We start from the raw sequence: 14,871 nt of genomic DNA, 5'->3' as shown, positions 1-14,871 counted from the left end.
GGGCCAGAAATCCAGAAACTGCTGGGATATCAAGTGAATACCTTGTGTCATCCACTCATCGGATACGCGGTATAAGGAAAGGCAGTTACACAGCAGAAGTGTTTTGTTTCTGCGCAGAAACATTAAACGACAGAGACACAACATACCGTCTATGGGCTTTATTTATTACAAACGACCTTGAAAGAGCTAAACTTATTGCCTCGCAATTTCCGGTCCTAACTATTAAGGAATAACTTTTTGAGAAATATAAGATAATTTGCTCCATGTGGATGCTCATGCGGAACGTATGCCCCAAGACAACTAGAAACCATCTCATTCAAGCCAACAAAATCTAACGGACAGGGATTTGAAGAATAGCCAAAGGAGCACTTTAACTTAAGCGCGTTAGACACGTGTTGACATCAATCACTACAGGCAATAGAATTTACGCCCTTACCACAGACTACCTGTATCTCCAGCCTCACGGGACGCTATTACGTTCGTTATCGAGTGGAGCCGATATATATATATATATATATATATATATATATATGTATATATATATATATATATATATATATATATATATATATATATATATATATATACTGTCAAGCCCCTCTAATATTCCATGTACCAGGTGGTGGATTCACCCCTCAGTGTGATGACATCGCTGTGGATATGGCTCCTTAATCCCATGTATGTATGTGTGGTGCAACTTAATAGAACCTTCGTTCTGATACACGATTGACGATATAAATCACTTCAAGATAGGCGTTGTATTTAATCCCGACAAGTTTCACTTTTCGGAAAAAAGTTAGAGTTCGCAGAATTTCTAGTTACTGCAAACAAAAAGAGTGTCAATAGCGATCCTTAACTTTCCTACCCCATCAAATACCACTGGGGTTTGATCTTGGTTTAGACATATGAACTTCTCACAAACAGAAGCCATGGCTGCCTTCCAGAAGTTATTGAGGACGAAGGAAATAGTTATATTGCCACGAAACTCTAGAAAGCCTATAATACGAACGTATTGGAAAGAATCGATAAAGGTATGCGAACGTTCAGAATGAATAGAGTGACCGAACTTGTAACAGATTATAGTTAAACAAGAATATTGTATTTTCTATTTAAGAAACATTGAAGATATGAGTGTAAATTTAACATAAAGTGTCGGGTATTTGTCTTAATCCCGTTTTACAAAAGTACGTGATATCACGATAAGCACTAGTGAAAAGAGAAGATGTAGCCGAAGTTTTTGGGCGAGAGTCTTGCTGGATGTTCATACTCGGATGCCTAGACTTGCTAATAACAGTCACTCACCTACTACTAATAAAAGTATTTTCATATTTCAAAATATCAAAAGCTTCCTTGTAAAATATCAAAGAAAAGACACTGTACAAATTCTAGAAAACATTGTCTTGGAAAACTCAATTTAGCAGCTGATTGTACATTCTTGTACCCACCAAAAAACCATGACCAAACAATTGGCACTGAAATTAAAGCCGCTTTCACACTTATGTCCGTAAACGATTCTAAATTGAAAGTTATTACAGAGGAAATGGGTATGACTATGGCAGCTACAGATGAATGATGCAAAACATTAAGAGATCTAATTTAAAATAGCTTCCCTAAGTCGTGCTTCGATATGTCACCCATGGTTCCAGTTTTCTCGTCTATTGATGAAGAATTATGTGCCTGGAAGATTTATCATCAAAGACAACAAAATCATGATAAAGATTTCGCGTAGAGGTATTAGAATTTTCACTTTGCCCGTCGACGCGTAAAGGATATGCTGGCGAATGCAATGCAACGATTTTTCTGGACAGGTTAAAATGCTAAAATTAAGCAAACCAGATCTCAGTGCCGAACTTACAACACAATTGCATCATCTCAGCCCAGGGAACTTAATTTCTCCAGCTGATCCTTAATTTGCATTCCAACAAATGGTTGTCGACTTTGTCGATATACAGGGTAGGTATCCGCGAATCGATATACTGCATGGGCCCAAGTGCTCTTTTTGACGTTTGAAAGGGTCAAAAACGTATGCGATACTTTTGGGTCTTGGTTTTGTACTTACGGTGCAGCTGAAGAAATTTCTTCAGACGGCGGATTATCATTTGAGTTCCAGGAATACGACTTCTTTTGGGAGAACTGATGTATACGGAGACCTACATAATCGGCGTAGTATGCACAAAGAAACGTTTGCACAGAATTAGTTGTTAAAACCGCAACACGCATACTAGTCGACAACATGGAGAGTTATAGACGTCTATACTACGGTTTTGCTGTTCGGCTATTACTAACCCATCGAAACACTCCTGTCCAAATCCTTGACATGTCTGTAGCCGTAATGCTATGTCAAGTTATTAAATACCACTTCCCTGTCTTGCGGAATAAATACCATACGAGGAAACAGTGGAGGGAAATATGTAAATTAAGATAGGTGGAAATAGCTAAGAGGTTTATGCAGAACAAATATTTCTACAATTGACATTGTTGTCCTCTTCAAGAACTACATATCGGAGATTTTCCCAGATTCAGAACCAGGATGGTAATTACCTACGTTGGTAGACGAAAACGGAGAGGATCGTAGAGACACATGAGAGCCGATAGTACAAAGTGCGAGTAGATGGGAACAATAGAGTTACATTGCACAACTGTTGGTTACTTGGGAAAATAAACCCAGTTATGAATGGTCACATTACGACACACCAGGAACATCGAATCCGCCTACCATCCCTGACCCCCGACAGGTACAACTCTCTGAGGAAACAATTGAGGTCGAACAGCAACGTTGAATCGCTCAGCGAGAATGAAGAATCAATGGGCATTGATAATACTACAGGAAAGTATACACACCTGGTCAATCCTCTTTCGTTAAGGAAAACTTCATATCGGAAAAATTAAGCATAAAGAAATCTACCGCCACAAATGCGCGGATAATCACACGAATTTTCTATTGCACGTAAATATGCCCACAATAATTCATCCCGTGGTCAGGGGAAGGACGGGGCATATATAGGTATAGGTTGTCTGAAAGTATGAGGTAACGGAGATGATTTTCCCTGAACAGGATGTAACGAGTGATGATAAACCCTGATGTCTATATAGGTAACGGACGTTGGCGTAGATATTTGCATTTTGTGTTGAGGTCTGCAACGAGCTGGGGGGACACATTTTCACACTTTACACTACCATTACACACCGTACACGTATTTTTGAAAACTCTGTTCATTTAATGAATAGCGAGTAATATTTATTTGATGAAGGACTCATTCTCAAGTTATAACATCCTAAATTTAGCCAGGCGTATTGTGCATATTTAGTAATACAATGGACCGACGTCAAGAGAAAATAGAACCGACTGAAGCCGTCACACTACGGTCGAATTGGTATACAATACAGCGTTAAATTCGTCGTGTCTTTCGGTTAAATGCACTAAATTTATACGTGTAAAGATAAAAGATTATCACCTGATCTAAATGCGAAATGAAGTAAATATTTGTTATATCTAGCTTAAGTAGTATGCGGGGCATGTAATAATTTGATTATAATGATGTGATTATAACATCTTATAATTTAATCACTAAAACGTCACAATTATCGATATAATTCATTGGTCAACATACTATTGCTCAGTAAATGACCTAATTTAGACATATGTACAAAATTACGCCAGTAGTTGGGAACAATTATTATTTAATATACAGTAGCATGACACTATAGAATTTTCAAACGTGTTAATACAATCACAATCTTTTGTAAAAGATAGATTGAAAAGCAGAATCTCCAGTCGAACGATTTTTTTACATAGCCATAACTACATATCAAGGCCCACAGACCACTCAAGGATAAGGGTTAAGAGTGTACAGTAGTCAATTGGACAATAGAGTCATCGTTAGTAATGGAAATTCGGTAAATTTGTTAACTTAAGTGGAACGGCTCATCAAGAACTTGTTTACTTTGGAGTTGAAGACAACCATATTGTAGTCAGCTGGAAAGCAGGAAAACGGAAAACAATTCCACAGGCGTGCAGTTCTAAGAAAGAAGCTTTGTTCATGGAATCTACTTTTAGGCTTAGGAACAGATAAACAGTGGGGGATTATTCATAGCGTTTTTAGCTAGACGAGTGTTTCCTGTGAAAGTTTGATGAGAAGGGACAATAGATTGAAGCTCAATCGTGTACCTGCTATGAAAATAAAGCAGAGACACACTCGAAAGAACATCATTTACGCACTTTACAAGAGTTTACGTAACACGTATATAACATGGTAATTAAGAAGGCAAACTGACATTTCTGATGAATTAACCTATTTATCACTTGCCTTGGGGAAAGAAAAATATGATTTACTAAGTCAAGAAATTAAAGGTATATATACTCAAGCTGAGCTATAAATTATGTGTTATAAACCTATTAAAACCTAAACTAAATCTTGTTTTCCTTTGCCTCGCTCAGAAAATGTCCGCTGCATTTGGAAAGTCGAGAATCATCGTGCTACTCGAAAATAGAAATATATTTTAAGGCGGAAATACCTCCCAAATATTTAAATATCTTACGAATAAACTTATTAAAGCACCAATGCTGTGTTAGTGTGGCTATTGCATTACCATTTCTTTTTAGTAAATACTATCAGGTAATTCAGTTAGGATTGCTTAAGATCGTAATGTTGAAGTAGAAACGGTTGTATGCTCTATGCAAATCAGGGTGGTGCTACTCCTGATGGAAAATCTCTTCTACTGTCGCTTATAAATATAAAAGCCACAGCTCAGCAGATCAAGCAAAGCCATCTGAAATACATACACGCGTTGGATATTCAGGCAGTATTAAAGCATTAATGACTTTTTGATTCATTAAAACTCTCACATATTCGCGCCCCAAACATTCTCCTCCCTTGGAATTGTCTACTATACTATTAAGAAAAATTCTACACACTTAATTCCTATTAATATTTTAGGATTGAGCAGAAACAGAACGGACGTGACTGGTAAGATAGCATTTGATGTTTTGACGCTATAAGTCAAATGATTATAGAAAACGTTTCCAACAACGCATGAAAAAATTGAAGTCACCATTTTGAAGATATCATTGTAAAATTCACAAGAACGTAACATATGATATTTTGTTAAAAAAAACATGCAAATTATTTATCATTTCCAAAATATTTTTATTTTATAATTTCTTTAATGATTTTGACATAGACATTATAGTCTCGTAATAATCTATGTTAAAATAAATGATAAAGAAAATGGTAAAAGAAAGAAAGAAGATAAAATCATATGTATCATATATATACTCCAGTAAGACTGGGAAAGGAGGTACTTATATCGAAAGATATATATATATATATATATATATATATATATATTCAATCCGATAAATGTGCAATGTATTTCTTGTTTAACTATCTATCACGGCTCTGGAACAAAGGACTGCCCGTAAATAATGCAAACCATGTAGGATTTAACCAAGTCACAGAATAGCATACTAATGCTGCATTAACAGAATGCATGATTGATAGCGTGATCCCATTCACTGAACCGAACGCAACCGTGTGTCAGAAAAATGTCAACTTAGAATATACATATAATGAGCAAGCTGTATGGTATTTTGTCGTTATCGAGAAGCTCAACTAAAAGTTTAAACTATCGAAAATACAAAATATCACGCTGGAGAGCTCATTAGAGGAACATTTTTTATGTGATTTTTCTGCACTAATGCATAACACTTTCTCCTGGTATCAATTGATGCTTTTAACGGGGTAATAGTTTTCCCCAACACGAACACAATATATTCACCTTATAAACGGCTACAATATTAAATACCATTAAGAGCGTCTCCTGTACTGTTACGTTTGATTGTTTCAATTACAATCACATGTATCCATAATATATGAACGTCCTGTACTCCATGAACCTAGTCTATACTGCTTCTTTATAGCTTCTATTTTATAGAAAATAAGGTATGCCAAGCAAAACAAAACAACTTTATAAAAATAAATGGGCGACTGAAACTGGAGTTATATTATCATTGTATAACTATGCAAGCATCAATCTCATCATGTAACCCTAAGGTGACTCCCAAACTCTTGATTTGGTTGATAACAAATTTGCAGAAATTGTGTTAATAATTCGTATTTCCTAGTATTTCGATATACACGCACACACATATATGTATATATATATATATATATATATATATATATATATATATATATACACAAACACACACACACACCCACACACACACACACATATATATATATATATAAATGCTATTTTATGCTATACTAAAAATTGAAATTTCTGAATGTATTTCTCGTCAATATTTATGTTGCTATTTTGTAAAGACTCCTCACATATAAGCCTGAAAATTAGATCAAAGATTATCAATGTGAGTTGTACACAAGGTCAATTGACAATTACTTACAATATTGGCCATTTTATCCAGTGCATAGTCTCCTGTTATACTAGGGTCTCTGATACACTGAATCTACTGAATAATATCCCTCATGCTTGTATTACATGTGTCGCTGTAGAGTGCTTCCGCTTATATATTTCTGGCTACTTTGAGCAGCCGTCTAATATTACTAGGAAGAAATTTCCTTCAAATTGACCTGTGTATTTTATATGTCGTCGTGTTTATAGAACGTCAGTTTTGGACTAGGGTTAAGATATTAATTGTGGTGCGTTAGACTCTAATTTACAACCTTTGCGATATTTAACAGCATTAACAATATCATGGTTCATTTTAGGCCAATATGTGCAACATCAAATCAATGCGTTAATCCTGGATATCCAAAGATGACGTAACTGAAAGATTTAAAAGCCCGTTTTCTGGAAGACACGAGAGATGACTTCTCTGTTTCAATACATTAGTGTATCATCACATAGAAAATCAAGGCATCTCGCTCATTTTTTCTGGCGTTCATGCAATCAACCTCTTATGCTTCAATCTTTCTATGTACTCATCGATACTACAAGTGTTCTTAATACCTTCAACCGTAACCACTAACTCGTAAACGGTATTCACGAGTATTTCCGTCATTACGTTTTCTTATAAAAGCGCAACACTCACTGTCTTCTAATTCTTGTTGACCATTTCCTATCAGTCTTGATAGTCTACCACCATGCGCAATTTTCAAATAGCAAAGGCACTATTTTGAAATCATAGTTCCATAAAATGATATTCCATCTTAATAACCTGTTTTGGCTATAGATTGATATCCTTTAGTCCATGCAAGAATTGAAAGAAAGGGTTAATGATCAGTTTGCAAAATAAATGACCTCAATACACATCCGAAACTTCTTAAATGTGAAAAGTCTAGATACAACGACATAATTCCATTTCCGTTTTAAGAAAGGGTTTTTTATTGTTGCAGACCATCTAGTAGTTGGCCAGTTGTGTAAAAATCCCAAGAGTGATAGGCGCCTTCTATCATGTGTGAAAGTAACACATTGTTCATTGAGCGAGATCGGAAATGCGCCGATGTACATCTAATACTGTTCACCAATCCATATTATGAAAACAGTACTATTACCAGCACCTTTAAAACACATCGCCGGATTGCCACGAATAGCAGGGGCGTGCGCAGAGTGAGGGATACAATGTATCTGGCTAGAGTTATGTTTTTGTTGTTGTTTAAAGTGAGAGCCACATTATGCCACCTCAGATTTTCGAAGACAGTTTGAAATTAAACACAATAGTGTACCTGGATGTGATGATGTCCTGATACAATCAGGTGGCCAGTGGTAGACTCTGCGTGTTGCAGCAGATCTCAGCGCAGGCCCACAAGTCTATAGAGACCCAGGCTTTGCTTCAGAAGCAGTGCTACAACTTTGCACCCTTCTCTCACTGACTACTCCCCATTCCCCGTTCTGAACCTGCTGGACTAATTCCATTTGTTATCAGCCGAGAACATCACGAACAGACTCTCCCCACAACACCAAACTCAGCCTGATCGCTCCAATCCGTCGAGTATTCACCGAACATCCGGCGGCGCTTGTGGTAAACACATGCTCCCAGTTCCGGACTCGTATCGAGGCGCGAATTTAGGCTGAAGAGGGCTACATTTAAGAGGTATCAGCTCTAATACATAATCAAGTTACCTGAATACATTTTGTTCAATAAAAGTTTTAGAATAAGATTGTAGTGCTTTTTAGTTTTATTTTATTTATGTTCTCACCTTGTCTACCTTAGCAAATATATAGGAAACATACGATTATTCATTTTAAGCAGCCGCATTAAGTCCTTCTGTTTAACAATATTAAACTATCTTACTTAATAACTTAATCAACGAGTAAATAAAGAAAATCTATTTGTATGTATGTATACGCCCCTCAGTGTAAAAGGACAAATGACTCAAAAGCAGCATCATGTCTATTTCGACCGTCAGGTTATCGAAAAAAGATGAAAGATAAAGACGTGAGGCTATGGTTCTGTCATGTAGATGGGGCATTAATTTGCGTAAGTTAAAAAAGGCGAGTATGAAAACACGGAATTAGAGATAACAGTATTTCGAATTTTTGATAGCTGAGAGTGAACATACACATTGATAGCTAGTAGATTATGATAATCAGTACGTATTAAGTGGTGGAAGAATTTCAGGCAGTTTTTTTTCCATATTAGACGACAAGGTATTTCTGCTGAAGGAATCTGTGCGTCAAAGAGATTAGTAAATGAGGTAATACCGTTTTAATAGAGAAGATGATTTGATTGATGCATTGAAAATTTCATATATTTTTTGTTATATCAGACAACAATATATTTCAGAAAATACATTCTCACTACAAACCAGCGAATAGCATAACATATACAAAAAAAAACGTTCTATTAATTATTTTTCAATAAATAATTCTAAATTTCTTCTTAAAAATATATATCTTCAAAAGTAAATTGTTTTCAAATTTAAAATTCTTTAAGTACAGAATTAACAACGGAGACAACTTTTTATATTTAGTAACTAATTTACACGTCCATCAGTCATGGAAAACAGCCCAAACGAAATGCATATATAATTAAAAAATACTACACGAACACATAAAACTCATGAGAAAAATACACATACCTTGCGATGAATGAATTGAATTCAGATTTATATAAAATGAACAAAAGTAACAAGTAAAGTTATATTTAATTAAACTTCTGATTAAATTCAATTTAGTATATAATAACTACATCCCTGCAAATCAATCTCTACTTGTTTGCTTATCTGTTTGTTTTCTTAAATAGTGAATGAGGTAAGCATTCATATCGTCCTCAATTGACACCTACGTGGATATAGTTTCACTTTATGAACAGCATAAGTAACGGATAACTCTATTTGATAAAACATACAGATGCAGGAATGCCGTTAATAATAGATCGTGCTATAAGTTATAACGCCATCCATCAAATTAAAGATATACGTGTAGAAATTTAATCATATATCACGGTTTATCTAGGCGATCCGTTACAGTGATAGTTTTCTAGACTGTTTTATCACGAATAATTAACTTCATAAACAGATATTTGATTGATCATCTCCATTACAGAAGTATGTTATGGACATTTGTGGTTTGAGTTGTCCCCCTTTGCAAATTGGCTGTTTGGAGAAATAGAAAACTAGATGGATCTGGTGCATAGTCAATTTGTATAGGTGGAGAAATGGGCAGCATATAAACGGTACTTTTTTTTAAGCAGGGGAAGAGCGCAGTGAGTGAAACGACAGTTGGAAGAAGTGACGGTGAATTCTTTTTGTGACGGTGAATTATTTTTGGACGTTGAAGAGCTCAACCTTTTGGAAGGAACAGCTGTGTCTTATATATATTTTTAAAGTTCTTTTTTTTTTCTACTTCACTACAACATTGAAATGACTTTAAGTAGTTGCCACAATTTAAAAATTGGAATATTGGGTAAAAAGCAGATTTATTTATGAATATTATCTACAGTTAGCTATAATTCCGGCATTTAGCTGTTTCAGAAAACAGTTTAATAAAGACCCACCCTTCAGACGAGGTATCGGTAAGTAAGCACACAAGATTGCCCTATATTTTAAGAGGCCCATGAAAACATCAACGTTGGTTTTCTCACATTTTATTCTCTTTGGAAATTAGGTCAGCAAAACTCATTTTAAAGGTTCGCAACTTTGATTATTAGGTTCAAACTTCCGAATATGTACATGGCGAAAGATAGAAGCTATATCAGCTTAAATGTTGTAAATATAAATACCGAATGTGAAAGTAACTTAAATAATCCAAATAATACATCTGCTTATGTACATTTTCTGCTGGGTAAATAATGCGTTCTTCCTTTACGCCGCTTTTCTTCCCTGTCTATTAGCGGGTGATGTAATTTAATATTTTATATTTATATATATATATATATATATATATATATATGAGAGAGAGATAGATTATGATAGCTAGTGGAGACAAAAGTCAGTATAGTCTAAAACGAGGAAATATTATATTTGAATTATTTAGCGAAGGGCGAATTTTAATGTAATAACCTTTGTATTTCCCAGAAGCGTATCTCTTGCCATTCCCCTCTCTAAATATTCACACAGCAGATGTTCTACATCGGTTGTGATATACGATTTCGGAATGGAATCGTGCATTAACTTCTTTTCACTGTAAAGCATGATACTGTCTTGTTTATGAATAGAATTGAAAAGATCTTTGCAAATCTGGACAAGGAAAATAGAACTGTTAATGGTTCTCTAGTCGCTCGGCTATTTCTCAACCTTTACTTTGGTTCAATCTTGTTAATATTGCAAAAGACTCGCGCCCGCTTGTGTATATTTGACATAGTGCAATAGGGAACCGACCAAACGCATTTTTGAATTTGCATTTACGCTTGTTCTCCTCTACTTCTTGTGGCCAGAGTCAATTCGCAGCCGCATCGAGTGAAATGAGAAGAATTATTCATGGCGATTATATTTTATCACCAGGTTGCAATATTTAATATGTCGCATCGTTTTAAAATCTTTTAAAGTCTTCCCATATTAGAGGTGGATTTGCAGGTTTTAAATATAGGGAACTTGTAGAGGCGTACAGGTACTTTATTTAACCACAAACATAGGTTTTCCTCATATTATAGCCTAACTCTAATTTATGCAAATTGGGTACAATTTAAAATTTACTTTTTTACATCATTTGATAATTATCTTCTTTTCTCTCAGGAGAAAAAAGTTTTTCCTATGCTATTTTTTGTAATCTTTTGTAATCAAAGTTATCAAAGTCCCGTCAGATTTACAACACCTACTACATATTTTTATCGCTATTCCAATCAGTAACTTAAAAATGCTGATCGCAGTATAAATAATAATAATAACAACAACAATAATATTAATAATAAAAATAATAATAATAATGATAATAATAATATATGCATATAAATGTAAATTTGAAATTAAATACAGTATATTAAAAACGCAACAATTATTCCACTAGAAATACATACCATTATATAGAATATTTTACAGCCTTATACAAGCAGTTATCCGAAAGTATGCAAAAATATCACTTATATATATATATATATATATATATATATATAAAAATAAAAATAACAATTAAATTTACCAAAATGATCCAAGATGGTAAAATAAAAGTATATTATGAATATTAAAGAATTAATATTTATAAAGTAATCTCAGCCAAATGTAAAAGCTCGATAAAATCAAATAGGAGATAGAACTTATAATACGAGCAAACAGTTAATAACACATGTTAAAAAACACTTTGAAATGAGTTAAAAACATATTTAATCTGAAAAGGAAACACTAGATAAATGGATAGTTCTTAATTCGCGGAGTTTTGAAGAAATACTTTCCTTCTCATCAGAGGGTAGGAATTACCAAAATGCAGGATCGGATTTTGCATGCAAAAGTATTTGATGAAACAACAAGTAAGTAAAATATCTTACTTGATAACAAAAAGGTGAAACAGAGGGAATATGGTGAAGAAAAAGGTGATTACACGTGAATGGAAAATCTGGTGGAAGATAAATAATCCAGTGACGGTAAAAGCCAAATATATAAGTTCAAGAAAGTTAATTGAATTTCCATTTGCACAAGTAAAATCCAAGGAAATCCTGTAATTGGACGATGGTCCAAAATAATCCAAATGCATAAATCAATAGAATAGTTCACAAAATGTGTACAAGGGAAAAAAGGAAAAAAATTCCAATAATATTAATAAAAGAAAAATAAGATGCACTTTTCACTCTACTACCAAGGCATAAATATAAATTAGAAAGATCAGAGAAGAAAAAGAGGAGGAAAAAATAAATGGTGATAGAATTAAATATAAAATAGAGAAACAAATGTTAAAATGACACATACTATATTATTATGGTACTTTCTCTATATAAGTACCATGTTTTGTTTATTAAATTGTTAGGTGAAAGTACAGTACTCATGCAGAGAGTGATCCGTGTTGAAATAATAACGTTATTATTTAAAAAGCCATTCTTAACATGGGGAGGGGAGGATGTTTTGTACCTAATCTGTATTTTAACCTTACAGTTGAATAAAAAAAAACATATAATAAAACTGTAATTAAACCTGGAAATACGATTTAAAAATAGCACTGACCACTCTGCATTAGCACTACCAACCAATCTTATATCGAAAAACAAAAAAACAAAAAAAAAAACAAAAGAAAACTCCAAAAGCAAGCGACAAACATTTTCTTGCCTTATATAATAAAGAAAAAAATTTAAATTAAAAGAATTTGGAAGATAAACAAATGGATTATGTGTTTTTTTTTTTTTTACTTATCGAGTAAACAGAAAATGAAATCTACTTCCTCTCGTCAATTCGTGACTGTGAAATGAATCGAACCGGAAGTTCAGTTTTATCAACAGCACAGTTTCGCACTAACGGTTACGAAAATGTATGTATTTTATTTAATATTTTAATAATTCGCGAGGAAAATTTATTTTAATAACATAAAAACATGCCTCGACTCTAAAGATTGATTGTCTGAAAATTTCTAATAAATTGGTAGCGTAGAAATATGGTTTTATTCACTTGTAACGAACCGAATTGACATTTATATATATATATATATATATATATATATATATATATATATATATATTCGCATCCCTCTCTGTTGGTCATTTTGTGTATTTGTTCAGAATTTATGTATATATACAAAAACTCCACTCCTTTACTATTTGAGTTATTTCTATATATAGCATGATTCTTGCAAAATATACAATTAAGAGGCCACCTCATCTGCATATTGCATTAAGGAAATCGATTTTACTAAACAGCGAAATGTTAGTAAATGTTTCTAGCGAGAAAATTGTTATAAGTGTCCTATTTACAATTGTTATCTGATAAATTTTAAATAGCAATTTAATCGATAATATATTTAATTTAATTTTTTGAAATTATTTTCGACATAAACTTTTTTAAGACGTAGAATTATCGACCCCGAGGAACCTCTAAAAAATAAAACATTTTGGTAATCTCAAGAAGTTTCTAGCTTGATTAAATAATTCCGTGTGTACCAGAAACTGTTTTTTAAATATTCCTACAAAATACGAATAAACTGCAAAAGATTTCATTTATTTGTTTTCAATATTCATGGAGTGGCTATACAGAAACTTTGACCGCTTCGAATTAAAACTTCAGCCACACTTTTAGAAAGAAAAATATCTCTCACTCGAAAAAAGCAAATTGAAAAAGCCCCTCCCTCTAAATAAAAAGAAAATCGAAAATTTTCTCTTATTTACGTAAAAAAGGAGTGAAAAAATCCTTTACAAAAAATAAGAACTTAAAAAGTAACACATATTACGCCTGCGTTTAGCTAATTTTTTTCGGTCGTTCGGACAGTCGCTATTTTAATTGAAAGACAAGTTGTTTCGATTTATTTTTATTTATTTATTCGGGTACTAGAAAAAGTGCTCAATATCCGGAGAAAAATTTATTTCCTTTGTATCTCTTCTGTTGAAACAGAATATCACGCAGATCTTTATTGTGACGATTACATGTTTTTGTCTGTTTTTATATTTTTGAAATTGTTGCCCAAGACTGAAATGATTAATATCCTTAGGCTTGGTCATACGGAACTTCATGTAAACCCGGGCAATGCCCGGTATATATATATATATATATATATATATATATATATATATATATATATATATATATATATATTTGTGTGTGTGTGTGTGTGTACGTGATACATATGGTAACACGAGTTTATTGTGGTTGCTTAGTCAATCATTTTTCGAACACGGCGTGATGAAAAATTCACATATACTTAGAGTAAACGACGAATACTTTGATAACTGTCGTGAGGTAATTTCCCATTTCATATGTTAAATGAAAGGTTTGCTATGATCTACAAATACGTTCTCATAATTTAACTTACTTGGTGAATCGTGTCCCTTATTAGAATTTATCATACGTTTAATACTTGAAATTCGACACCTTCCTGCCCTCAATTAAATTTAGCAAGTGTTTATTTTTACTTCATAAATGGATAGATGCTCGTTCTGATTATCCCCGAGGAATGATAGATTATTGGAGAAATAACAGTTGCGCAATCTCTGAGAATATTTGCTACAGTGATCACTGCTCGATTCAAGTAGAAAGAAGAAATCGAAAACGATTTGAACCACTGATTTGATAAGGAAGGCACATACAGTATCTGATACTCTTAACTTGGTAGCCACGTTTATCATTTTCAGTTGCAACGATGCCTTAATTCGTGAACTTATGTTTAGCGGTGTGCCAATTTTATTACGCCGTATATTACCTCCGAAATAACGTGCATGTCAGGTAACAATATCACAGATGTGCCTAAACTAACATTTCACATTTATAATGAAATAATTACAAAACGATTCATTATATATTGGCTTTGGTATTTCAACTAAATTTATCAAGACTT

This window comes from Euprymna scolopes, chromosome 13, assembly GCF_053919585.1.
Source record: "Euprymna scolopes isolate OS-2025 chromosome 13, ASM5391958v1, whole genome shotgun sequence".
NCBI lineage: Eukaryota > Metazoa > Mollusca > Cephalopoda > Sepiida > Sepiolidae > Euprymna > Euprymna scolopes.
The sequence above is the reverse complement of the archived record's forward strand: the minus strand, read 5'-3'. Positions refer to the sequence as shown.